This window comes from Lissotriton helveticus, chromosome 9, assembly GCF_964261635.1.
Source record: "Lissotriton helveticus chromosome 9, aLisHel1.1, whole genome shotgun sequence".
Lineage (NCBI taxonomy): Eukaryota > Metazoa > Chordata > Amphibia > Caudata > Salamandridae > Lissotriton > Lissotriton helveticus.
In genome coordinates this window covers 922,140,896-922,167,201 of record NC_136070.1, presented here as the reverse complement: position 1 = coordinate 922,167,201, position 26,306 = coordinate 922,140,896, and the positions used below count along the sequence as shown (strand labels likewise).

General features: G+C 48.0%; 1 protein-coding gene across 1 annotated transcript in view; it reads right to left on the bottom strand.

Annotated features, from left to right (window-relative positions):
- CLIP3 (CAP-Gly domain containing linker protein 3) overlaps positions 1–19,414 on the bottom strand; it is a 204,868-nt gene extending 185,454 nt beyond the window's left edge. Inside the window, exon 1 of the mRNA XM_078661107.1 lies at positions 19,316–19,414. The gene's annotated coding sequence lies outside the window, so the exon portion shown is untranslated. The remainder of the gene's footprint in view (positions 1–19,315) is intronic.
- Between the last annotated feature and the right edge of the window lie 6,892 nt (positions 19,415–26,306).

Here is a 26,306-nt window from a genome sequence, read left to right as displayed (position 1 = left end):
CTCTGAAGCTCCACTCTGAAGCTCCACTCTGCACTCTGAAGCTCCACTCTGAATCTGCACTCTGAAGCTCCACTCTGCACTCTGAAGCTCCACTCTGAATCTGCACTCTGAAGCTCCACTCTGCACTCTGAAGCTCCACTCTGAATCTGCACTCTGAAGCTCCACTCTGCACTCTGAAGCTCCACTCTGCACTCTGAAGCTCCACTCTGAAGCTCCACTCTGAAGCTCCACTCTGAAGCTCCACTCTGAAGCTCCACTCTGCACTCTGAAGCTCCACTCTGCACTCTGAAGCTCCACTCTGAAGCTCCACTCTGAAGCTCCACTCTGAAGCTCCAAGCTCCACTCTGAAGCTCCACTCTGAAGCTCCACTCTGAAGCTCCACTCTGAAGCTCCACTCTGAAGCTCCACTCTGAAGCTCCACTCTGAAGCTCCACTCTGCACTCTGAAGCTCCACTCTGCACTCTGAAGCTCCACTCTGCACTCTGAAGCTCCACTCTGAAGCTCCACTCTGCACTCTGAAGCTCCACTCTGCACTCTGAAGCTCCACTCTGAAGCTCCACTCTGAAGCTCCACTCTGAAGCTCCACTCTGAAGCTCCACTCTGAAGCTCCACTCTGAATCTGCACTCTGAAGCTCCACTCTGAATCTGCACTCTGAAGCTCCACTCTGAATCTGCACTCTGAAGCTCCACTCTGAATCTGCACTCTGAAGCTCCACTCTGAATCTGCACTCTGAAGCTCCACTCTGCACTCTGAAGCTCCACTCTGAATCTGCACTCTGAATCTGCACTCTGAAGCTCCACTCTGAAGCTCCACTCTGAAGCTCCACTCTGAAGCTCCACTCTGAAGCTCCACTCTGAAGCTCCACTCTGAAGCTCCACTCTGAAGCTCCACTCTGCACTCTGAATCTGCACTCTGAAGCTCCACTCTGCACTCTGAAGCTCCACTCTGCACTCTGAAGCTCCACTCTGAATCTGCACTCTGAAGCTCCACTCTGCACTCTGAAGCTCCACTCTGCACTCTGAAGCTCCACTCTGAATCTGCACTCTGAAGCTCCACTCTGAATCTGCACTCTGAAGCTCCACTCTGCACTCTGAAGCTCCACTCTGCACTCTGAAGCTCCACTCTGAATCTGCACTCTGAAGCTCCACTCTGCACTCTGAAGCTCCACTCTGCACTCTGATGCTCCACTCTGAAGCTCCACTCTGAAGCTCCACTCTGAAGCTCCACTCTGAAGCTCCACTCTGAAGCTCCACTCTGAAGCTCCACTCTGAATCTGCACTCTGAAGCTCCACTCTGAATCTGCACTCTGAAGCTCCACTCTGAATCTGCACTCTGAAGCTCCACTCTGAATCTGCACTCTGAAGCTCCACTCTGAATCTGCACTCTGAAGCTCCACTCTGAAGCTCCACTCTGAAGCTCCACTCTGAAGCTCCACTCTGAATCTGCACTCTGAAGCTCCACTCTGCACTCTGAAGCTCCACTCTGAATCTGCACTCTGAAGCTCCACTCTGCACTCTGAAGCTCCACTCTGAAGCTCCACTCTGCACTCTGAAGCTCCACTCTGAAGCTCCACTCTGCACTCTGAAGCTCCACTCTGAAGCTCCACTCTCCACTCTGAAGCTCCACTCTGAAGCTCCACTCTGAAGCTCCACTCTGCACTCTGAAGCTCCACTGAAGCTACACACCGCGCAGGGCAGCTCTGGATGCTGATGCGAGAGGCCAGCTGGGAGGCGCGCTGCTCGTCTTCCTGCTCGTGCTGACTCGGAGAGAAAACTTGTTTTCATTGGGAGAGTGGCCTTCAAAGACCCAGTCACTGCGCCTCTCCGAGTGTTTAGCTTGGGATAAAATGGGCGCAGTGTTGTGGTGATGACAGTAGAGCAAGGGAGGTGCCGGCAATGCCGGAACAGACTCGGGGGCGTTCCCGGCGTCGCGTGACGTCGGCAAAAGGCAAAGAATGTCAGGAACGCCCCCGTGTCTGGTCCGGCATTGACGGACAGGCCCCTCGTCCAATGGCAAGGCTCCGTTTACGGAGCCAGCCAATCAATGACGAGGGCCGACCCAAAGCACCCTACAGTTCTCAACAGGATTTCGCCTGCGCGAAAAGCTGCGCAGAGCGCAGCTTTCGCTAGGCAAAACCTAAAAACTGTACTGTGGGGGCTAATCCGGCACTTCTGGTCATTTCAACTTTGCTGTGAAAAGCTCTTCTCTCCTGTCATGGAAGCAATGCTTATTAAAGACAGGCTGCGCCCCCTGCTGGTGGCTCCCATGGCTATAGTGTCTAAGTGGACACGTGGCCATACAGCCCACTTTTCTAGAGCGCAATCTTTACACTTTACTTACGCCCATCCTTCACACACATCACTATTGTAGTAACCCGCCAATAAAAGGGAGTTGAGTGCATGATCCTCCATTATTTGCAGTACTTAATTTGCACAAAAAATAAGTGCCAAGGCGCTCATCACCAGGAGGTCCCGTCCACCTGCACTGCCCATTGCCACTGTCAGCGCTTACAACTACAGTAACAACACAACTACTACGTTGTGACAATTCTGATTATTTCAGGCCCCCAAAGCTATAAGAATGGCTTTGGCGTCAATTATTGAACATTTGTTATGTATATTGAATTAATAAACAACTGTTGTTGGGCTTGTCAGTAAATAAGACAAACAGTGCCACCATGTGGCAGCCTCTCATAAGTGCCTTTGTGGACAATTAAGTAAAGGGGCCGCGCACCGAAACTCCAGGCACAAATTAAGCACTGCTTATTTGGTGTCTGTGTCATGCTTCTGTGCAGCATGGTGCCAAGTAAGACACTTCAGTGGTGCATCAAGTGTGCCATGGATGACGCAAGTAAAATGTGCCCACTCCCCGACTAGGTAGGAAAAAAAAGTTGTAACTGGCATGCAGTGGCCACACACAACCAGGGCCCGGTGCCAGTGCACCTTTTCAATCAGCCCCTCCATGGATTCCCGTCATCTCCCACACACAGCAGGACTTTCAGACACGCGCACAGTACACCTCCCCCTCCTGCCCCATAACTTTCCCTCTTTGGATCAGTCTGGAGTGCTGTCGATGCAGACCCAATCACCTAATTGGCCTGCCTGTTCCAGCCTCCTTTATCATATTAATGCTCCTAGGCTGTCACGCTTGATATGGAGCCGCGAGGCCGCCGTCCCCCAGCGCGTCTGCTTTTAGCCGTTCCAGAATGTTCTGGTTTTTAAACCCAGAGGGGATTCGCTCTTAGCATTTACATAACGGCAGCGCCTCCATCCATTTAAGAAAAAAAAGCAGGGGTGGGTGGGGCACTGTAAAGGCTGGAACGCATAGGTTAGAGTGAAAGAGAAGAAAGACTGAACAGAGAAACAAGAAGACTGTGAGACGGCACCCTGAGGAACAGAGACATGCAAAGGAAGGGGGCGAGGGGATGGCATAGGAAACAGAGGTGGGGACAGGCAAAAGGAAAGGGATTGTCGAGGACTGTCAGTACAAAACAAGCATTGACATATGGTTCTGGTTTTAGTGTTGCAAGGTATGCAACAATAATGTTTCCCTTGAAATAGGACATTAAAAACCGACCTATTGGCTTTGACAATGCTTGGTAGTGGTGGTAGCATGATGTTGGTGGTTTTGATACATGTGGAGGTGGTATTAGTAATGGTGGTGTGGTATTGTTGGTTGTGGTGTTAGTATTAGTGGTATTGTTGTTGGTATATATGGTGGTAGTAATGGTGCTGCAGGTATTGGTGGTATTGGTGTGGCAGTGGTGATTGTAGTTGTAGTGGTGATCACGGTACTGGTGGCGGAGGTACTGATGATGGTGTTAGTGGTGCTAGTCGTAGTATTAGTGGTGTTGATATGCTGGGTATGTTATTGATGATGGGGTATTGGCAGTGGAGGTATTACGAGTTGTGTTTATTGTTGGGGTGTAGCATTGTTGGTGGTATTGTGATGGTGGTCTAGAGGCATGTAGAGTGAAGAGAGAGATAGAGTCACAAAAATTGACAAGGGAAACACAGTAGGGACATGTACAGAACAGTGGGAACCTAACCAAGTTAGACAGTATAGGAACATTCATTGAAAAAATACAAAGAGATGGGCAGGAAACAATGAAGGGGGATATCATTTGAAAAATTAACCAAGAATCAATACATTCGAAGCCCAGGCTTACATTTAACAATCAAATATGGGAAAATAAGTTAAAAGAACAAATGCAATCATGGCTGAAACATTTAAATATGTTATACTATTTATAAAGCACCACCTTTTTACAGAATGGTCTTTTTTGCAGCTAGACCTTGGATGTATGGTTTTAAACGTGTAATTTTCACACTGTATAAATTAGTTTTCTGAATGTTATATTTGACTACTCCTTGCCTATAAATTGACATTCCCATGCTGCTCATGCATAAGAATCGCATGTCATAATGTGCCTGCATAACCTCAGGAGTTGGTAATTGCATTGAGGGCTTACGCTTACTATCCTAACCTCATGTTTGCATATTATAAGCAAATACATAATCAGACATAATAAAGAATATGTTGCTTGTACTATGTTATGCAAATAGTAATTCTTATTACACACTTACCTACCTCCCCTCCTAGCACACATGCTGTAAATAGTGTCTGGATTGGTCCACTTTTTTGTGTAACGTACACTGGGGCCATTTCGGCGTGTGTTTGGGCACAGGTAAGTGTATCGATACTATGTGAGTACCTTTGTGAGTTACAACTTTGCATGTGCTTGTTTGATTTGCATTACATGTCAATGTTCTCTCCTCTGACACTCCACTGGGAATACACACGGTTTCTAAAATGCTCATGTGCAATGTATACATACATAAGTAAATATACTGAACTTCTGTATGCAAACATTACACCACTTTCCTATGTAATTCAAACTGATACCTAGAGAGTTTGCCAGTCCAACTGTAGAGCCTCTGAAAGCGAGTTTTACCACCCAGGTTTACAATCGTTTAGTGAACGTGCTTGGCATTGTTATGTGAAGGAAAGTGGTGCAAACAACAGCATCAATCAAAGGAACGTGGATACGTACATGGTGATTTGGAGGTGGCATTGGAGGTTTTACAAATGGTTAGGCATTGTATATGTATACCAGCACTGTAGGGAACTGGGCTTCTCTTGCAGCCCCCCCACACACTTTTTGCCCCTTTTTAGGTCGCACCTGAGTCAGCGCACATGCGCTGCTCTGGAGAGCTGCTGTAGGTGAGTATGGAAGAGAAGCCCCGCCCACTCTATGCCCATATTTGTCATTGGCTTGTGCCATTGTCCTTCATAAATGCAGGCTTCTGATTGGTTGATAGGATTGTTAGTACCGCCTTGTCTTCATTTGTATCCTCCCATGACTACTGCCACCTTTACTTCGGCTGTTACACAATACCTGTTATTTAGTCTTGTAAGCACTATTTTTTTGATTGAGTTTCTCTTCCTGCCGGCACGACATGTTCTGGTTAGATTCAGCGCGCCATGCGCGCTTTCACTTTCTGAACAGTCGGGACAGTAGCGGCCGCTTATTTCCAATGTTATAGGTCTCTCATTTAATTATTTTTTATTTGCCGCTATTACAACCCTCCCGCTTACTAAACCCTCCCTATTTTCGAGACTAAAGCCTGGCACCAATAATGAACGCCATGCTTTTTCTTTTAAAAACATTCTCTCCCTGCTTTACAGCCCGCCACTGCGCAGCGCGTAAATTAGTTTCTTTATCTTAAAGCAACCTCACTGCCCTCTGTCCCACGAGAAGCCAGCACTCTCATGTGGTGGGTTGGTCAGGGATTCATTTAAAAACAGACTGAATGCAACAAGGATCACACATCTCACGATGCAGTGCTTCCATCGCTCTGGAAAGTTAGCACGACAGACCAAAAATATTGTCATGGAACGTACTTCTGTTTCCTTGTACCTTGCAGCCCCTCCAGAGCCCTCTGTGGCAGGCAGGTCTGTACATAGACGAGTGGTCAGCTTGGCTCTTACTGGGAGGCTGGCTGGCACACCTCTGCAAAGTTACTGCCAGGAGTCTCCCGAGACCCAGTAAGTCAAGGCACAGGTCATCTTTGCATCAGCTCATGCGCACAGCTCATATGGGCCATTCCTAACTCTTAAGGCTCACAGGAAGGAGGTATGAGCGGCTCTGCGCAGTTACTGCCAGGAGTCTCCCGAGACCCAGTAAGTCAAGGCACAGGTCATCTTTGCATCAGCTCATGCGCACAGCTCATATGGGCCATTCCTAACTCTTAAGCCTCACAGGAAGGAGGTATGAGCGGCTCTGCGCAGTTCTGACTTCAGCAGCCCTTCCCCCACATACTACTGCTTTAGGAAATGTCTCTGAACTCGGAGGTCACGGCTTGAGTCGAGGTAAAGAGCTCAGAAACGTGATGACAACGAAGCGCTGCAAACACTGCTTTTACTGTGTGTAGCATCCAGCTACAAGAACTACAGACACGTGGGGTTAACTTAACTGGAGCTTTATTACACACGTCTTGCTCCTACCCTGTCCCTACTCTAACCGCCCTCATCCTGTACTGACCCCTCCTCTTCCCCTCAGCCCACCTAGCTCCGCCCACCCCAGCTACTAGACTGTCAACTATATTACATCTCCCCCTTTCTTAACAAAATGAGCTTAATGTCTTCAGTGTTCGCAATTCTTCAATCCACCACGCTGGTCGGCGGACAGTCTGTTCTTCAAACCTCAGTAGTGTCGAATCAGTGGTGGGCTTGGCTTTGGTCAGTCTTTCTGTTGTCTGGATCAGGGTATTCCTGACCACGTTGCGTTTGACCTGTTTACTCTCACACTCCGCAGTCATCATGTTTCCTTCCTGCGGTGTAACGGTTGGTTCAGATGCTCGATCCCTTTCATGAGTGGATAATGTTTGGGTCCTCTTCTGAGTACCAGCATCTACTTTTACTTCCTTTCGTCTTGTCCAGTCGAGGGCAACACTGCTCTCCAATTCAGGGTCATGCATACCAGACAGTACGGTGTGGCTTGATAACTCGTTCACGGTCTCGGGTTGTCTGGCGAGCTCGTGGGCTATCTGTGCATAGGCAGGTGTCTCTCTCATCTGATGATCTCTCTCTGCCGACATGTCCGGGTTTCCTTGCGGAGTGGATGGCTGGTCCCTTCCCATCTGGTGATTAAGGTCCAGTGTCTCTGTTTTCTTTTTGTAGGTCCTTTGGGTCAACCTCGCGGACCCCTTCAGGGGTGACGGTGTCTGATCTATGTCCAGATATGCTTGTGGCTGACCTGACAGGTTGTCTTGTGACATGACTGGATATTCAGAGTCCTTAGTGTGTGGCGTGTTGCTCTTGACGTGAAGGATGTCCTTTAGTTCCATGGTGCGTTTGGGTGGTTGACGCCATGACTGTTGTCGGGACCATGACTCGGTCAACTCACGGGATTGAACAGACGAGCCCTCTGGGTCAGAGAAGTCTTTGGTCGACTTCCAGGATCGGACAGACGTGCTCTCTGAATCAGAGGAGTTCCTGGCCATAAACGTGCCTTCTAGGTCAGAGAAGTCTTTTGTCGACTTCCAGGATCGAACGGACGCGCTCTCTGAATCAGAGGAGTTTCTGGCCATGCTCCTTTTGAAACGTTCCTTTGATGGTGTATCAGGTACTGGATGTCTGACATAAGTGGGCCGTGACACGTTGTTCGTTGACTCAGGGTTGTCTTTAAAACGATTCTCCGGGCGCCTTCGTCGACTTGTCTTTGGCATTGTTTCATCTGAGAAGTTGCTCAACAACCACGTGCTTGTTCTTTGTGTTTGCTCTTGAGATTTCCCATCTTTGCCTTTCTCACATGTCAACGATGTCTTCTCAGTTTCTTCGTTGTCCCTGGTGTCATTGATGCATTGGTCTTTTCCTGTTCGTTGTTGGGGAGGGTCAGTTCGTCTTATGCGGTCTATTTCTTCTTCCCACTTGTTTGGTGCTCGGATACCCATGATGTGGGTGTGATGTGTTCTTCTGCTGGATGATGTTCCTTCAGACTCATCTTCACAACTTGACGAAGAGTGTTCCTGCGCCGACTTCCAGTTGTGACCATTTTGAGCTCTCCTTCTATAGTTTGTCTTTCTTACTCTCTTGTTGTGTAAGTTGCCATCTTGTCCAGGGGTGCGACCTGTCCCACTTGACGCTCCCTCCTTGTCAGACTTTGAATGACATCTTGAGGGTGACGAACTCCTTGAGGTTGTCCTTTGACTGATTGACTCAGAGTATTCCTTGTCACTATGTCTCTCCCGTTGGTCAGACTTTGGATGACATCTTGAAGGTGAAGAACTCCTTGAAGTTGTCCTTTGACTGATTGACTCAGAGTACTCCTTGTCACTGTGTCTCTCCCGTTGTCTTTTCATTGGTCTGCCTTCCCTCTCTCTCTTTTTTGTTTTGTCTGTTTTCCGAGTGTCATCTGTCCAGGTAGCTTGATAATTTGCCTTCAGATTCGGGTCCTTTGATCTGTCTCTTGCCTTGACGTGCATTCCAATTTCAGCCTTCCTGATGATTTCTTCTAGCGACCACTTTCCTTGCAAGATCTTGAGCTTTGTGTCGGGGTTTGCGCAGCCTTCAATTATCCGGAGTCGAACGGCGTCCTCGTTCGTAAAGGTGTTGAAGTGGCAGCCTTGCACCAGGTTTTGCAATCGAGAGATGAAGGTTGGCAATGGTTCACTTGGTTCCTGCCGAGCTGTGTTGAAAGCGATGCGCTCTTGATCCACTTCCGCTTGTGCGGAGAGACGGGCACATAGCTTTTCTTGGAGTCTTTTATAGATTTCTGTGTCCTCTTTGGAAAATGTTTCGATTGGGCATCGGCCCTCTGGACCCACCAAATGGAGGAGCAACATTAGACATTTCCTCTCTCTTTGTTCACCATTGGCATCCAGGAAGTCACCCAATGTCGCCAGCCATCGGTTCTGTTCAAGACACAGACTCCAGGTATCATACTGCATTCCTGGGGGTGGTGCTCTGAAGCAAGGGTTGCGTCGGTGTGCTACATCTTCCTTCGCCATGAGAAGAGGGTTCTGATTGGTTGTATTCAGGCGGGTTGCTCACTCGGCTTCTCGTGGTTGTTTTTGAGTTAATCCTCTTTGGTCAAGGCCTCGGGTCTGGTCATCTGCTGGGGCGTTACTAATCCTTGCAACCACTACCGTATGCGCCAGTGACTGGAACTTGGATTTCCTGCGTTCCGAGATGTCCACTACCCAGCCGCGCTGTGCTGGTCGCAGGGCTCCTTCTCCGCGGTGAGGCTAGTGCAAGTCCTTTGGTCACCTCCGTGTATGCTGTGCTTGTTTCCGGGACCTTCCTTCGCAGTCTTGCCTTCCTCTGAACCTCGTGCGGTTCTGTCCAGCAGCTCCTCCCCTTTATGCTCTTCGGTATGTGTGCACCATCACCTTTGGAGGTGCTCGTGCCGGTTCGCTGTTTCTCGCTAATGTGTGTTTATTCGCTTCTCCAGTGCTTGTTGGTTTCTACTCGCCACTGCTTGTTTGTTGGTTGTTATCAAGGCTTGCTTGTTCTTCGCCAATGCTCGTTTGGTCTTCCGGTGTCAATGCTTGTTTGTTTGCCAGTGCTTGTTTTATTTCTATCGCCAATGCTTGTTTGTTACCAATGCTTGTTTCCTTCGGCTGCACTTCTATCGCCAATGCTTGTTTTATTTCTATCGCCAATGCTTGTTTTATTTCTATCGCCAATGCTTGTTTTATTTCTATCGCCAATGCTTGTTTGTTACCAATGCTTGTTTCCTTCTGCTGCCAGTGCTGGTTCACTTTGCTTAATGCCTGACTTCAAAATGGCCGCTTATAGTTTGCACAGTGAGGATGTCCCAGAAGTCGCCTGACCCAAAGATGGCCGCCGTGGATGTCTACAGGCACTACTTTCTCTCTCAGCATTCAGCTCCTTTCTTCACTCGGGACTCACCGGCCATCGTCTCTAGGAGCAGTATCTTCCTAATTCGGCTCCCCCAGGTCGCCACTGCAGTCAGGTGAGGTTGGGGTGGGCTCCCGCCGTCCCTTGCAGAGTCCTCGGCGGCGACAGGCCAATGCTCATGCATCCAGCATGAGATTCTCCGACACCGGAGTCCAGGCTCCAATTATTGCGCGCTCAGCAGCGTGCGACAGCAGGCCTTCGTGGGGCGATCTACCCCAGGGTTTACTCGTCTCTTGGCCACTACAGTCACCAGATCGGGTTGGGGTGAGCTCCCGACTCGATTCCTGAATTCCCGCTCTCTTATTCCGACAGCATGCCAAACCTCACGCATCGGGCGTGAGGTTTTCCGACGTCCGGGGCTCCGTTTTCAGCGCCTTCAGCTGCGCTCGTTACTGGGCTCTCGGGGACGGCGTCCACGACGTCGGGGGATCCTGGGCTCACTCCGAGGTGCCAGACAGGGTCAGAGTGGGCTCCCGACTCCTGTATGTCTGGGGCTCTAAGTTGCACGCATCTAGCGTGACGCGCGTTTCCAGCGCGAAACAGTTCTCACTTCCCGAGCGTTTCAGCGCTCGATCGACTGGTTCCCTCTGGGCTTCCACAGACGCTGGGGGAAAACAGGGTCACCTGCTGCTGACCTTTTCTTCCGGCAGCTGCACCACCAGGCAGCAGATTCTTTGCTCAATGCTGCAGGGGACAGGGCACTCCGAGTGGGTTTCAGCAAGCTCTGATTATGCCGGTCCCACCTTCGTCGCCAGCTGTAGCATCCAGCTACAAGAACTACAGACACGTGGGGTTAACTTAACTGGAGCTTTATTACACACGTCTTGCTCCTACCCTGTCCCTACTCTAACCGCCCTCATCCTGTACTGACCCCTCCTCTTCCCCTCAGCCCACCTAGCTCCGCCCACCCCAGCTACTAGACTGTCAACTATATTACACTGTGATTGTTGCTTAATTGTTTACCAATCAGCGCAGTGCTCTCTTTCTGAACACTGCTATGGAGATGGGCGAGTGTTCTTCTCTAGTTTTGTTGGTTGTACTCAGGACAGGCCAGACATAAAAGTAAGGCTAAAGGCTTTAGTCCTACTTTTATGTCTGTTCTGTCCTGGTTTTTCCTTTTCAAAATCTAGTCACCCTACAAACATTGAACTGCCCCGCGTTGCTCTCTTTCTCTTCTGCCCCTTGTTCCATCTCGCTGTCTCATGTCCTTGCACCTCAACCCAGCCTCTCTTTGTATTGCTCTCCCTCGTGCTATTTCTCCCCTGCCAAACACCCCCTTCTCCTACTTACTATGTCAGTCATCCTGCCTTTGGGTTGGAATGGAAATTAAAACCCTGGGCAAGCATATTAACAATGAAGATAGCTACATGGGTTGAGCACCGGCCACACACTGCATGCTAGTGAAACCGGCCTCCTCACCCTGCACCATTGTGTGCTTGGAGCACGCTATCTTGCAGTATATGCGACATCGCTAACCACTTATATGGTCCCAAAGGCAAGACCGATAGTATTGCAAAATGCTTGTGAGCTACTAGGTGCTGGTTTTCGACTCTGACATTGCACTGAGGCCTGCCAACTAGACCTCAGTGCCAGTGCTCCCTCCCTAAAAAAGGTAAAGTATAGTTGTGCTACAATTGGCTAAGGACTTTAGCATCCCTGTAAGTCCCTAGTAAATGGTACTCCAGGTAACTAGGGCAGGGGTACTAAAGAGTGTCCCTAACGGCTGCAGCACATCTTATGCCACTCTAAGCGACCCATATACAAATTACACACAGACTGCCATTGCAGGCTGTGTGACATAGTGCAAATCATGAGTGAAAACATGACACACTCCTGTGTGTCATGCCAAAGTCACTGCATCGAATATGGGTAAGTCACCCCTACAGCAGACCTTTCAGCCCTAAAGCAGGGTGTATTATATTTTATGTGAGGACATATCTGTATGAACAGATGTGTCCCTGTGATGTCTAGTTCTACTGCTAAATATTGCAAATGAGCAGGGAAGTCATCTCAAGGTATGCATTGGGCATTTGGTCAAAACGAGTTACCCAGCTACATATTGGCTTCACTGAAACATATGGTGTTTGTTATCAGACACCTCGTATTAAACTCATAAGGATTCCAGTGATCGATTTATTAACACATGCATCCGGAGAGTACCTTAGAGGTAACCCTAAAACCTAGCAGCCCTCTTGTGTGCTAACTGACTGGTTCAGTACAGCCTGCCACCTCAGATGCGTTTCTTACCCCTTAGGAAGTAAGAGGCACACTCTCAGAGGACAGAAACAATGCCTGCTCTCGGGGGAGGGTATATCGCCACCTCCCCCAGGAAAGGGTGTGAAATTCACATTCCAAGGCAGGGAGCTTCAAAATAGCCTGCCACCTTTGATATGCGAATCTGGCATCCCTCAGAGGTGAGGGGCTGGCAACCCCCCACGCCCCCATGTCCAGAGCCCATTTGGCACCAGGCCAGGCGGGAAATAAGCTATGCAGGAGGCGTGTTGCACTGCCAGAATGGGCACACCTCTAGGGTGACCATATCTGACTTGAACACGACTTTAGGAATCCCACCATATTGTGTGTGGTGGAATTAGGAATTCTGGAACAGGGTGATGCCCACTCCCCGCAGTAGTCATCTAGGGGGTGTAGTGACCCCAGGGGTAAGTAGCCCATTGGCTACTACCCATCATTCCCATTAATGCCCCTAAATTTAATATTTAGGGAACTCTCAGATACCGAGACTTCAGATTTCATTGTACACAAAAGGAGTGGAAGAAGAAGGCTGCTGCCCGAAAACCAGGGAGCACGACTGACATGGTACCAACCCGACCGCCGTGCCTCCCACACCAGACCCTCATGGAGCATCTAACTCATCCTGCTGCTGTGCAGAGCTCAAGAAACCCAGAAACCCAGAGGGCTGCCAGTGCTTCACAAATAGCCAAAGAATCTCCCTTGGAGTAGAAGAGATACTCCTCCGCAGCTGCAGGCACTGAAGACATGAGATGCAGTCCACAGAGTTGCCGCTCACTGACTAGCCCAATGCAGCAGCTCCCCAGGAAGAGGACCCTGTGCTCCCTAGGGTCAGATCTGTCCTCCCACAAAGTGAGAGGACACCAGTACCAACCGGAGCCACACAGGACTGAAAGCCGGGGTATTGGACCCCTTGCAGCAGTCAATGCTTGTTGTGCCCAGTCAGGATATCAATGCAGAGGAAGACTGACTTGCACACTGAGGGACCTCAGGGACAGTGAGACCCACTTTGTGAGTGGCCCAGCTGTCTTCTTTGCCCATGTTCTGCAAAACAAAGACCAAGACGTGAGTCTGTGACTGCCGCTACCAGACTCCTCACGGGACCTATGCACCCGCACTTCAGAGCCCGAGTTCAAGGGAGGTGATGGTGCCAATGAGGTCCCTATACCCACAAGAGCTAAGCCTATGCTTGAGTTTGCCCAGATTTTGCTTCATGTCGCCGCCTGCAGCCTCTTGCTGCAGGCCCCCTCCTTCCGCAAGAGACTTCTGCACCGGAATCCAACATAAAAAGACACCACTGCACCCGAGTCCCACAGCCCGAGGAGAAGTGGACCAAAGGCATCCCCATGTGCCTGAGGATCTCAAGGATTGAGCACACTGTGGGTTCCCACAGACTAGTCCCCGGTTCCTGCTTGCATCTTCTTGGTAACTGGACCGTTCTCCTATTGAAGTGAATAGGACACCCAACACTGTGACACACCTCGGCACCCTGCTGGTAACTTGGTGTGGCCTTGGACCTTGTCCCATACTCACCATAATTCCTAAAGAACAGTCCTATAGGTCGTTGTCAAGTGCCAAATGCAATACATGTTTTTCCTCCATAGGATAACATTACCGATCTAGAAAATGCAGTGCCCATTTCTGAAAACTGTAAAGATTCATAACTCAAAAAGTACTTACCCTATTCACATGATTTTGGTATCTAAATTTATATAAAAGTATGTGTTATTTTTATAAATTGGTGTTGGATTTCTTTATTGAGTGTGTTTTCACTTACTGCTTTTGTGTGTGTAATAAATGCTTAGCACTACCCTCTGATATGCCTAACTCCTCACCCAAATTACCAGAAAAGAGAGCATTTGGGTTGTCATTTGTGCCTTTGTAATTCCTCTGGGGTTCGCCTAGACTCTCTACATTGTGTACCTCTTTTTGGTCCACCATATAAAGAGCAAGCTTCCTACAAGCACTATCGTCATTCCCATTCTCAAAAAGCTAGCTGTCAAATCCTCTTCAACCAACGCCGCAATCCTCCTTTCATTCTTCTCCAATGTGTCGACTCAGACAAGATCTATTCACCTAATACTTCTCTTCCAACAATCTCCAATCACATTTCCATGGATCACACAACAAATTATCTCCAAGTTTATCACCACAACCATCTATCGTCCAGTCTCATCCTTCCCAACGGCGCTGCCTCCTCTGATACGGTCAGCTGTAGCGCACTTATCAGTTTCATTGTCTACTGTCAGCATCTTAAAATTATGGCAGATCATGCACTGTTTTATGGTGTTCATTCTTCTATGGTAAACTCGACTACCAATGAAGTCTCTTCACATCCCCTTCTTCTGCTCACTAAAAACAACCACTTTGACAGGTTTGGCAACAGTTAATCAGCATCTGACATGGGATAGGTAGAAAAAAAAACTGCTTCATTTTTCTGCCAAAAAAACATTATACGTATTCTTGTCACGCTCAATCCAAAACCCATTCAATCCCTATACAAAATCAGGAGAAGGATGAGTGTATTCATCACAGACCAAAGTTTCAGCAATCACTATGGCCTTCTTTATTTTATACTTTCTGTGGTAACTTGTTACATGATAAACAGGCAATGGAATACAAATTTAGAAAACATATTTTTATATAATTTATTGTGATAATCTCTGTGTTCTGATCTGACTTTTATTTCTATGTAACACAGCATCCATGGGCCTCATCCCTTTGAAACGGTGGCATACTTTATGTATCAGAGAAGAAGACACTTCTGTTTTAATTGTCATTATTATTATTGTTAACATTACTAATATTAATATTTGTCATTTATATAGGACATAGACATCTATTGATATGCTGTGTTGAACAACTTGTACAGGCCATTCCAAATTCAAATATACTTCATGGCCATTTACAGACACAAAAACATAATGGTTGTTCCTAACCTACCAAAGATCCCTTCACACATCCATGATTCTGGTCTTTAGAGCTATTATCAGATTTTTCCCAATTCGTCCTACTGTGTTTATATGCGCACCCTTTACACCACCATCAGCCAGCTACGATTTCAAAACCTATTGCAGCTCTTTTCATTATCAAGCACTGGTCCAGTGCTTCAGACCACAGAGCCCTGCAGTGCTTAAGATAAAGTTCATCAGGTGGAATGATCTTAACCTAATTTCTAAGCCATTAAAGACCCGTTCCAGCATTAAAGGCAAAAGTCGAAGGCGAAGGCCCCCCTTTAACGGCCGCAAGAGCCCACTACGGAGGGGTTTAATGCTATTAGAACATTCCGCCCGAGAGCAGAATGTTCTAATTTGTAAAACAAAGGCCTTATGGAGCCCCAGAGGGTTGAAATCCTTTCGGGCTCTGTGAGGCAATTGGTCACAGCTGTTGCTGTGAACAGACATTGGAATGTTGATGCTCCGGGCTTCTATCGACCAATAGAAGCCTGGAGCACTACATTGTTGTCAATGGCGTGCTCAACATTCCAATGTTCTAATATGCAGTAAGCATAAGAGGACAAGGTGTTTGCTAGCTGCTTGTGCCTTGCTAAACCTTAGGACCTCTCAGAGATTTATGCCAATCAATTGCAGAGTCCAAGAGGGATTGTGAATTCAAAGTCTGTTCTTAAGACAGTCTAGAGCAACCCCAAACAGAGACCAGTGAGTCAAACAGAGCCTGCCAAATTTCATTCTAGACTTAACAGGAATCTAGTACAATCTTCTAATAGTGGGGCAGGACTGGTCTTCCCTAAGGATATTGGCAACCATGCTAGCTGTCGAGTTTTGAAGAAATTGATGTTTTTGAATCTGTTTCTTGGGAATGTCAATAAGTAAGACACAGCAATCGTTAAGCTTCAAGCCAGTGATTGGGCTAGCAATTGTGCTTCTATTCTGCGCTAAGAGGAAGCAGTGAGCCTCTGTAACTGTTCATTGTATTATAGCTTTAATATGATCCTCCATGGAGAAATGACACAAAGCATTTTTAGCCTGTCCTGAGAGCAGTGTCAACAATTCTCATTAGTTGCTTCTCTTGTTTAACTTTTTCCAGATTTGCTGAGGAAGCTGTCGTTAAAAACTATATTGTAAACTTATTTAAGCTCGGCCAACCGTTCCTGTGCAACAGAGAAGGTAGACTGAATAACAGCTGGGTCCTATTCAGGGTTATCAGAATATTTTCAAATGATCTGAACATTGAATGCATAGTTTCGGAATGACACATCCGATTTGGTAGGAGCTGGTAAAGGGACCCTATATAGATATTGAAGGGTCAGGAGAGTGACAAGAGCCCAGCAAAATAGAACTAACAACCTGGATCTCAAAATTCAGGATGGTCCCACTCTTTTGCACCCTATCACTGTAAATTCCTCCCTTTGACCTCAGGCAATAGGTCGTCCTGTTCATCATGAAACACCATTTCTAAGTTGAACAACACCCTACCAGGTCCTCAACCCACTGAGACCTTTGTAAGGCCAGCCCACACTCTGAACACACTGTGCTTTCATGGAACTATTAACCGGCATACTGAGAGAAGCCATGAGTGGTTCTCTACACCACCACCAGTCCATGCTGACACCTTCTGTCATGATCTCTTGTATACCTGCTACTATCTGTGTACAGACAGATACATTGATTGTTGTGTATGTCTCTATTGTTAATTTCAATGTATAAATGTCATAACTCACTGCTATGAAATGGCAACAGTTGATAACAAAACTGGTTACCCATTGTTGTGATGTTCTAAAGGTCTTCCAGGCCAGGCTGACTGACCCCCCCCCCCCCCCCCCCACATAGCCTGTCTGCTTTGAATGAAAGCAGAAAGCCCACTGTAGGTGGAGGGAGGTAAGCAGAGAAGGTGGTCAGGGTTAGTAAGGGATTGCAGATATGTTTTAAAAAAACAAATTGGGACTGGGATGAGAGGCTGAGTTAGTTCTGGCTCCGCCATTATGTCACTGCGAGCAATTGAAAGCAGGAGAAGGTAATTTTGGGGCCATACATAGCATAACAATATAGATGGGTAAAGAGTGAATTAAGGGGATATGTTTCACCTCGAGGTTCTGAGTGACATCATAAACAACTAGAGCGTTGCTCTTGTTATCTATTTGATGTCACGCAGAACACCTCTGTGAAAATCATCTCCATAATTCACTGTTACCCATCTATAATTCACTTAACTCACTGTTTCTCCTATAGAAATCTATCTGCGTATTTAAGGAAATGGCGGACTCCAAAAAAAGGGGACCAAACTCAATTTACCAAGAAACCGTCATTGTATATTTGATGCAAATATGTATCAAGTTTAAAGCTACTGTAATACTTCGAATAAGGTTGTGAATATATTTACAAATATGTACTATATACGCATAGAGATAGAAGAAATACTGTGGGTTATTTACTAGTTTTCCATGCAAGTTTGCATGGCAGAAAGGGACACAGAACATTGTGCATTGACAGTTCCTCCATGGGAGTGCAGAAGCGTTGCCCACCCCCCCCACACACACACACAGACCCACTGCTGCGCAGAAAGCTGGAAAAATAAAATGGTAATAAAACAATTTTATTTCCATTTTATTTTTCCAGCTTACTGCAGAACGGAGCATGTCGGTTTGGTCGGATACCATACCACGGCCAAACCGACATGCGCAATTCAACCTCTCCAACCTGGGTTGGAGAACAGGCACAGGTCTTCAGTGCTCTACAAAACGCTGAGGAAGCCTGCTCGACCAATCCAGACGTTTCTCTCATGGGGCATGAGAGCAGTGTCTGGATTAGATAAGGACCTGTGGGACCTTGCATTCGGAGAAGTCTAGAGCCAGGGGTTGGAGAATATCGAGGACGTACTGCAGGTTCAGGTAAGTGAAAAAAAAATCCCTTATTTTAATGTTTGTTTATTTGCATGTATATTTTTTTATTCTATTTATGTCAATAACCATTTTTGTGGGTCACCAACCGCCACTTCCATTGTGTTGATGTTTTTACCATTGAAAAGCCATTCGGGCACAACTCTTAGTAAATTAGGGCAGTGAGCTTTACGTCTTCAGTGTTAGAGGATGTCCAAAATAAACATCGCTTTCATACCCTAATATACAGATGTAAAGAACGAACAATAAACACATTGATAGAATCGGGCACATGGAGGGCTGGAAGGAACCATGGCTCCCTCGACGGAGGGGGGTGTCTGACTGATGGATATGCTAATACAATAAATGAGCAATACATGACAGAGAACAGATCCCAGCCTGCGTTGGGCGGATGTTGTTTATCTGCACAGACTCCCTCTCCACGCAGTACCATTAGAGTATCCTCCGCCCCCAGCGTCACCCAGCACCCTCCCTCCCCTCTATCTTGCTCTCCTTACGCCTTCTGTGTCTCTCCCTCTTTCATTCTCCTTCGCATCACTCCCTCTTCTTCCCTCCAAACCCCTTGCATGCCTTCTTCTCTCTGGATCCCGCTTGCAGCTCCATGCAGACCCCTTTTTTCCCCCTTGCCCATTTCTTTCAGTCCCCTCCTATCCCCCACTCTGCCTCTCTCCCCACTTTCTCCTCGCGCCCCTCTTTCCTTTGCTCCTTCATTTCATCTCCTGACCCCCTCTCTTCGACCCATCCTCTCCTCGTCATCACCCTCTTCCTGCCTCTAGCTTCCTTTCCCTCTCGTCTCCATCCTTTGAAATCCTCAAATTAACCCTCTCGGGCGCATCTTCTTCTCCTCGACCTTTCTCCGAAATACCAACAGCTCCTCGGTTTTTCTAACCCCTCTCCTATACCGTTCCCTCCACTCTCCCTCGTTCTCATCTCCGTTTCTGCTTCTGCCCTCCCCTCCCCTCCTCACCCTCTACTCGCTCTCCTCTGCTGTGTTTATTCTGTCATGTACCCTTTCATCCTCATCCCTACTGTCTATCCTCGTCCTCTCTTTCCTCCATCCTCCGTTCACGCTCCATCTTCACATTCTCCTCGGGAGTCATATTCCTCTCTCTCTCCTTCATCACCTGAGATCCACCCTCTACCAGCCAGCCTTCTCTTTATGCGCGCTCTGCCCCCATCCACCCTTTCTCTCGCTTCGGCTGTACCAACAGCGTCCCCTTCCATCCCACCTGTCTCCCTCCCACCGACACCCCCTTCAAAAAACGTCGTCTGGATGGTCTGACCTGGGCAGGCGGGTCAAGGTCCGGCGTGGATGCTCCTGGCTGTGCTGCTGATGCTGCGGGTACCACAGCGCCTTCTCCCGTGATGCTGTGACGCACCAGTCTCCCTCCCCGCAGATGATGCTGTGACGCACCGACTCTCCTCCTCTCCAGTGATGATGTGTGACGCATCACTTCACCCCTCCTCTTTTTCATCAGTGATGCTGCTCCAGACAGGCGCCTCCAACCGGGAACCAATAACCGTCCCTCCCGGTGTTTGTAAACAGGCTGCTTGTGACGGCGGGACAAGGGAAGAGAGGCTGAGAGGTGGAACTGTACGAACGTAACACAAAACAGCCTACCAGAAACATCTCAACGGCAGGGCGGCGGTGTATTATTGGTTAGAAACGATAAGGTGATAACAAATTGGAACAGCGAAATTGGTCTTTTCTATTTCTAAATACACAGAGTATAATATCCAGAGCCGTTGGAATTATGCGGCAGGTGTGAAGCAAGTTATATAGCAGGGTTGACTAAATTATGCAGCAAGAAAAGGCAAATTATGCAGCATAACCCGGCACATTTTGTGACAGTATTTCTTCAACAAATTGTAATTTTTAGGTGTTATCTGAACAGCGCTTGTGCTGTGCTTGTGAAATCTTTTGTATTAAATACATCTTAAATGGGGCTTACATCCCGCCCAAGGGTTTCTTTGCTTTTCATTGGTTCCTGTGCTTGCCACTTACTTTTCCTCTATTTCTATTGGCTGTAGCATATCGTATTTCCCAGTGTTGTTCCTCTTGTGTGCTTCTCTTAATAGTTTCCCTGTGCCGAAGTACTGTTTCCATCTGCTTTTCTGGAACTATTTTTCAAAGGTTTTGACCTGCACAGCAATCATTTAGAGTGTCCATTTACAGCATCTGGCAGCACCCATTTCAAGCTCTCAACGTGGCCCCCCCTCTCATATGTGTGATGTGCTTCATCAGTTTCATGCCGGCTCTCCCTTAGCACTAGCTTCCTCACGCTGGCAGCCCGACTTTAACATGTCCGCCTCTCAGGACGTTGCCTAGTTACTTTGTTCCTAGACCTCTATCGGAGTGCACCTCTTTGCAGTCACTTCTCCTCTCAGCGTCCTTGTTTGCACTTCCCCCTTCTCGCCCTCCATTGTCTTGCGGCTCCCTTCCCTGTTGTTTATTGTCCCATCCTTGCTTATTCTTTGACCTTGTAGTTTTGTCTTTCTGACTTAAATAACAGGATACAAATCAGAACGCAGGGCTTGGTGAGCTGCCTGGGCCTTACATGGGACAGACTGGTTCTCTGATCATTGCATGATGTGCTTGGTTTCTCATGAACTAATGCGCCCAAGCCCAGTGGATTCTTCCGGGCAGTCTCCCCACCTCTCGGCTGTCTGTGCTTTCTTTCCCACCCACCCTCCCTTCCTCAGGTTATTTGTTGCAGCCAGTCTGTGGAAGTCAGTTTAATGACATGGTAAGCATAAAGTGCATTTTCAGCCATTCTTCGATTAAAAAATATTTCTGACTCACCTAATGTAATGTTGTTCCTATGTTTACTGAAACGCATTTTAAAGATGACACCGTAAAGCAGTAGAAATTGCAAGGTATCTTTTGGCACTAAACCAAAGGAAAGTGCTCAAACTGGAGAGCGCTTGTGGTCCAAATCAACACAAGCCTCTTCCTACAGCTCAGGTGGCCACTTTGTGTTGCTCTTGAAGGCATTTCTGAACATACCTATTTTCAGATGCATTTGCATAATTGCACAGTTACATGTTCAGCTACCTATTTATACTGTATTTTAAATGTATTAGTGCGCAGCCACAGAAATCCGGACATGATTGCAGGGTGGGGTTGTTCATTCGGTGGCTGTGTGAGAACCTAGGGTAATATCAAGGCAGACTAGCCTACTAAAGAATCTACCAAAAGACTGGGCCTGTAAGAGGACACACAACAGTGACAAAACGTAAAATGATGCCCCCCTCTCCGAGGTCTCAGACTCCTGTATCGTACCAAGAGCTTCAGTGGACTGCGTTAATCGAACTGGGCAGCGAGGTTTGCTGCCTGCCAGTTGCGGTGCAAATGGGGAACGCGTGCCAACTCAACAGTCTATTACTTTGGATGAGATAGCTCAGTGGTCTCCGGGGACAAAGACTTCATGGTAACCCCACACCAAAGAAATAAGTGTACATTTCTATTCTTTTATGATTCAATCACTCTCACATACTGCAGCTATTTATCACGTGAGTAATTTATTTATTTATTTTTTAAACTTGTAAGGCGCAACAGCTACCCAAAAAGGGTTTCCCGGCGCCGAGACACAGCACAGAAAGTCGCAAGGGTTTGCGGGGTTGTTCAGATTATTATTACTTTACTCCAGAACCAACCATAGATTTCACGGCTGGAAGCAAAAGCATGTCACCTGGATCCCAACTTTCATGGGCAGCTCAAGGTGCGTATCACTCTCAAATTGCAGGGGGCCGGGGGCTCTTTCAGAAACCTTTTGTCAAAGGCTTAAAAATGAATGAATGTGTCCTTGTGTAATGTAACTGGTGCTCATGTAAAGCACTCCAATACCTTCAGGTCACGTATGCGCCATATAAAACTACAAAAAAAGTTATACATTGCATCCCATCAACCGTGCCCTGTCCTTTTTGAGGAACTCACCCTCAATGTAGATCAGGCAGCAGGTTTGCAGATTTCCAATAAGGAGTACATTGCCAACAGTTATATATATCTATACTCCATCTTGGTGGCTTCAATCCGATTCAACATGCCGCTGGACTATGCCCTATGTTGCCTGACTGACCTTTATCCTGAGTTGAATCCCCCCTCTTAGGTCTGATACACCCTCACATCTTGCTCAGTCACCGCGACACCGGAATTTATGTTTGCTGATCTCCTAGCCAGTTTGTTTTGACTTTCACATTGACTTTTGGCTCCCCTTTATACTTTTCCCCCTCTACCTTCTATTCCCCATATGACGTGTGTATATGGTATTCTATGCTTTAGTAACTCTTGTTACTGTGTAACACTGTTTTTTTTTCCCTATGTGAAACTGGGCTTCTGTAACTGATGTAATTTTGTATCTCGCTAATGCTCATGTAAAGCGCTCTGATACCCCAGGGTCTAGCCAGTACTATATAAAACTCCGCAAATAAAAAACTATATATATATTTTATTCCACACTTGTCAAACTAGAATCCCGACATGCTGATGTTTCTGAAGCATTTTCAGTTAGTCTTAAACTACTGTTTATATTGCACTTGCCAAAGCCTTTTCCATGCATGCCTCTTAATCATATACAAGTATTGTAGGTTAAACCTAATGCATTAACCAATGCTTGTTACAAATGTTAACACGGTTTTAGCAAAGTCTTCACCTCATTAGCACCATTTTAACATTCAAATACAGCAATAAGCTACTGAAAAGTGACTAGTTAACCTTTGTCAAGGGCCTTCCACTGAGCGGCATCACATGTTGAGCTAGAAACAAATTTTCGGTTAAAATCTGCAAATTATGCAGCAAATGATGGATTATGTGGTAATTGTGGCAAATCCATAACTAAACAAAAATTGTCACAGCTGCAGAATCGGATAATTCCAGCGGCCTTGATAATATAACACCACTTTAGAAATAATGTTTATTGTGTTTTAAAAAAAGAAAAAGTTAAACTATTTTGCATGGTCAAAGAAGTGTGCCTAAGAATCCTTCCCAAGTGGAGTGGCCTAAGTAATTAAAGGGTGCACGAGGACCCGTGAACCAGAAACAGAAGGAGAGCAGGTGTGTGGTTGCAGTCATGAAGCGGGGTCGGTCCAGGGTTGAGTGGAGTGGAGGGTGAGCAGTTGGGCAGCCGGGCAACTGTCGACAGCGGGTTGGGACTGGTGTTGACTCCACCAGCAACGGCTCTGAGGGCCCTTTCCATGCCACATCCCGCATCCAGAATCTGGGTTGCAGACCAGCGGTGATGTAAAGCCATTGACCCCTGAGCCCTCTGTCCATCTCTGAAAGCGATCCACCTCCTCAGACTAACCCTCAGGCTAGCCGTGCTCCAAGCTTTGCCCTGGTCTTGCTTTCCGCCCCAGCTCTCTCCCCAGCCCTCTCTTCTCCTCCCATTATGTCCAGCTGCTGGATTCTTAGCACGGACTCACAGCACTGCAGCAACATAAGATAAACTCAGGGCAAGGACTAGCACAGGATAAGGTTGTGGCAATGAAGGACTGGAGCGGGTGCAGCATAATCTCACCTAACTTGCTTGTCTGTCTGAACCACTGTCATGATATAAAGGAGAAATCTGAGCTCTTGGGAGACAGGAGACAGGCAGTGGTAAACCCTTGGGCTCCTTCGCACAGCTGCTAACACCATGGACACGGGCACTTGGTGAGTTACAAAGGGGTGTGGCTTCTAAACATTGATAATATATTTTGGAATGTACCGGCCCACGCCAACCTCAAAGCCAAGCGGCAAAATCTTAATGGAGAAAAACTAGTCAAGATACTGAAATTCCTTAGAAGGAGGGTCCTAAATGGACGATTCCCAAATGACATGCCCCAAAACTACACATACCACAAACCCAACTCACAATTGATCATTGACTACACAATAGTTTCTCTGCCTCTGATTCCATTGGTCAAGTATTTCTCAATAAAATATACCACCTCCAGTGATCACTCGTGTCTGTTCTTTTCAATAGGAATAGCCCAATGCACACACGCACAGATCTCAGTAGAAATCAGCGTGAACACTACTATAAATTTGAAGTGATTGCGATGGCCAAATGAAACCATAGCAGACCTCGCGTCACTGGTCAAAGAACTAATGATTTACAGCATAACCACACCAGAACATTGAATTGACGCTTGTTTATGCTTTGGAACAACTTTATTAGCACAAATTCCCCCACCAACACAAAGAAAGTCCTCAGGTCCACAAGACAAGAAGAAAACGTCCCCTCTCGAAGCACTGCATTGAGCTGAAAAGGGAGCAACAGAAAGTTGCCAGGCAAATGAAAGCGCTTCCCTTAAACTCCCTATTATGGGCACGACTGAAATGCTTCAAGATAGAGTGCAAAAAGTAGCAATGGGAAGAATAAGAAATCTGCGAAGAACGCCTTCTGGGCTAAAATAATATTCAAGCCCGTCTGTGCCCGTCCGTGCCTGGACCGCGCCCAGCGCCAGGACCCCTGGACACCACGAACGCCACGACGCCCAACACCGCTACGATGCCAGAACCCTCCACGCACTCAACACCGGACGATCACACACCTGCTTCCTGGCCACCCCGAAGCGCACCCACGGAGCTTTCACCTGCCGAAACTGCAGCTTCACAAGCATCCGCCCCACCATGCTGCCGACCAGGAAAGAACCCAATCACCTCAGATGCATCCTTCTCAACACCCGCTCCGCCCGAAAACATGCCGGTGAACTCTGGGACCTACTCGACTCAACCTCCCCAGACATTGCCTTCCTGACGGAGGCTTGGCTGAACCCCGCCTCGGCACCCGACATAGCCATAGCCGTCCCGGAAGGCTACAAGATCACCCGCAAGGACCGCACCAACAGAGCGGGAGGAGGAATCGCCATCGTCCACAGGAACACTCTCAGAGTCTCGACCAACACTGACGACACCCTCAGCACCGCCGATCACCTGCACTTCCAGATCCACACCGACCCCAACACCACCCTCAGAGGAACCCTCATCTACTGACCGCCCGGACCCCGACCACAGTTCAACGATTCCATCGCCGACTTCGTCAGCACACACGCCCTCGCCTCCATGGACTACATCCTCCTCGGGGACCTGAACTTCCACCTCGAGAACAATGACAACACCAACTCCACCACCCTGATCGACAACCTTGCCAACCTCGGACTCAGACAACTCGTCACAACACCCACCCACTCCACCGGTCACACGCTTGACCCCATCTTCTCCACAAGCCCCCACGTCTCCTTCAACCATACCACCGAACTCCACTGGACCGACCACCGCTGCATCCACTTCACCTTCAAGAAACCCACCACGCACCACCGCACCCAACAGATGCCTCACCGCTGCTGGAGCAAAGTCACTGAAGACCAGCTAACCACCACCCTCGCCCAGAGCCCACCCGCCGACCATACCGACCCCGACACCGCCGCACACAACCTCAGACAGTGGATCAACGACTGCGCCAACATCCTCGCTCCGATCAAGAAACCCTCCAACAATCATACCAACAAGAAAGCCAGCTGGTTCACTGAAGACCCCCGGGCCTCCAGGCAAACCTGCCGAAAGCTGGAGAAGATCTGGCTCCGTGAACAAACACCGGACAGCCACCCTGCCCACAAGAATGCCACCCGCAGACACCATCACCTTATCAGATCCGCCAAAAGGGCCTCCTTCAAAGACCGCCTAGACAACAACGCGCACAACAGCAAAGAGCTCTTCAAGATCGTGAAGGAACTCTCCAACCCCAGCTCCAACACCAACGACGTCCCACCCTCGCAAGACCTGTGCAACTCGCTGGCCACCTTATTCCACCGCAAGATCACAGACATCCACGGCAGTTTCAACGCCACAACCGCCCCGACAACCACTGAGACCTCCGCACCAACCGCCTGCTCTACTGGACCAACATCAACGACAATGACACCATCAAGATCATGATCACCATCCACTCCGGATCTCCGTCAGATCCATGCCCACACCACATCTTCAACAAAGGCAGCACATCCATCGCACCCCATCTCCGGAATATCATCAACACCTCCTTCGAGACAGTAACCTTCCCAGAGTGCTGGCAGCACGCCGAGATCAACACCTTACTCAAGAAACCCAAGGCGGACCCCAAGGACCTCAAGAACTTCCGACCCATCTCCCTGCTCTCGTTCCCGGCAAAGGTCATCGAGAAGACCGTCAATGAACAACTGACCCGCTACCTCGAGCAGAACAACATCCTGGACCCTTCCCAGTCCGGGTTCCACTGCAACCACAGCACTGAGACTGCCCTCATCGCCGGCACC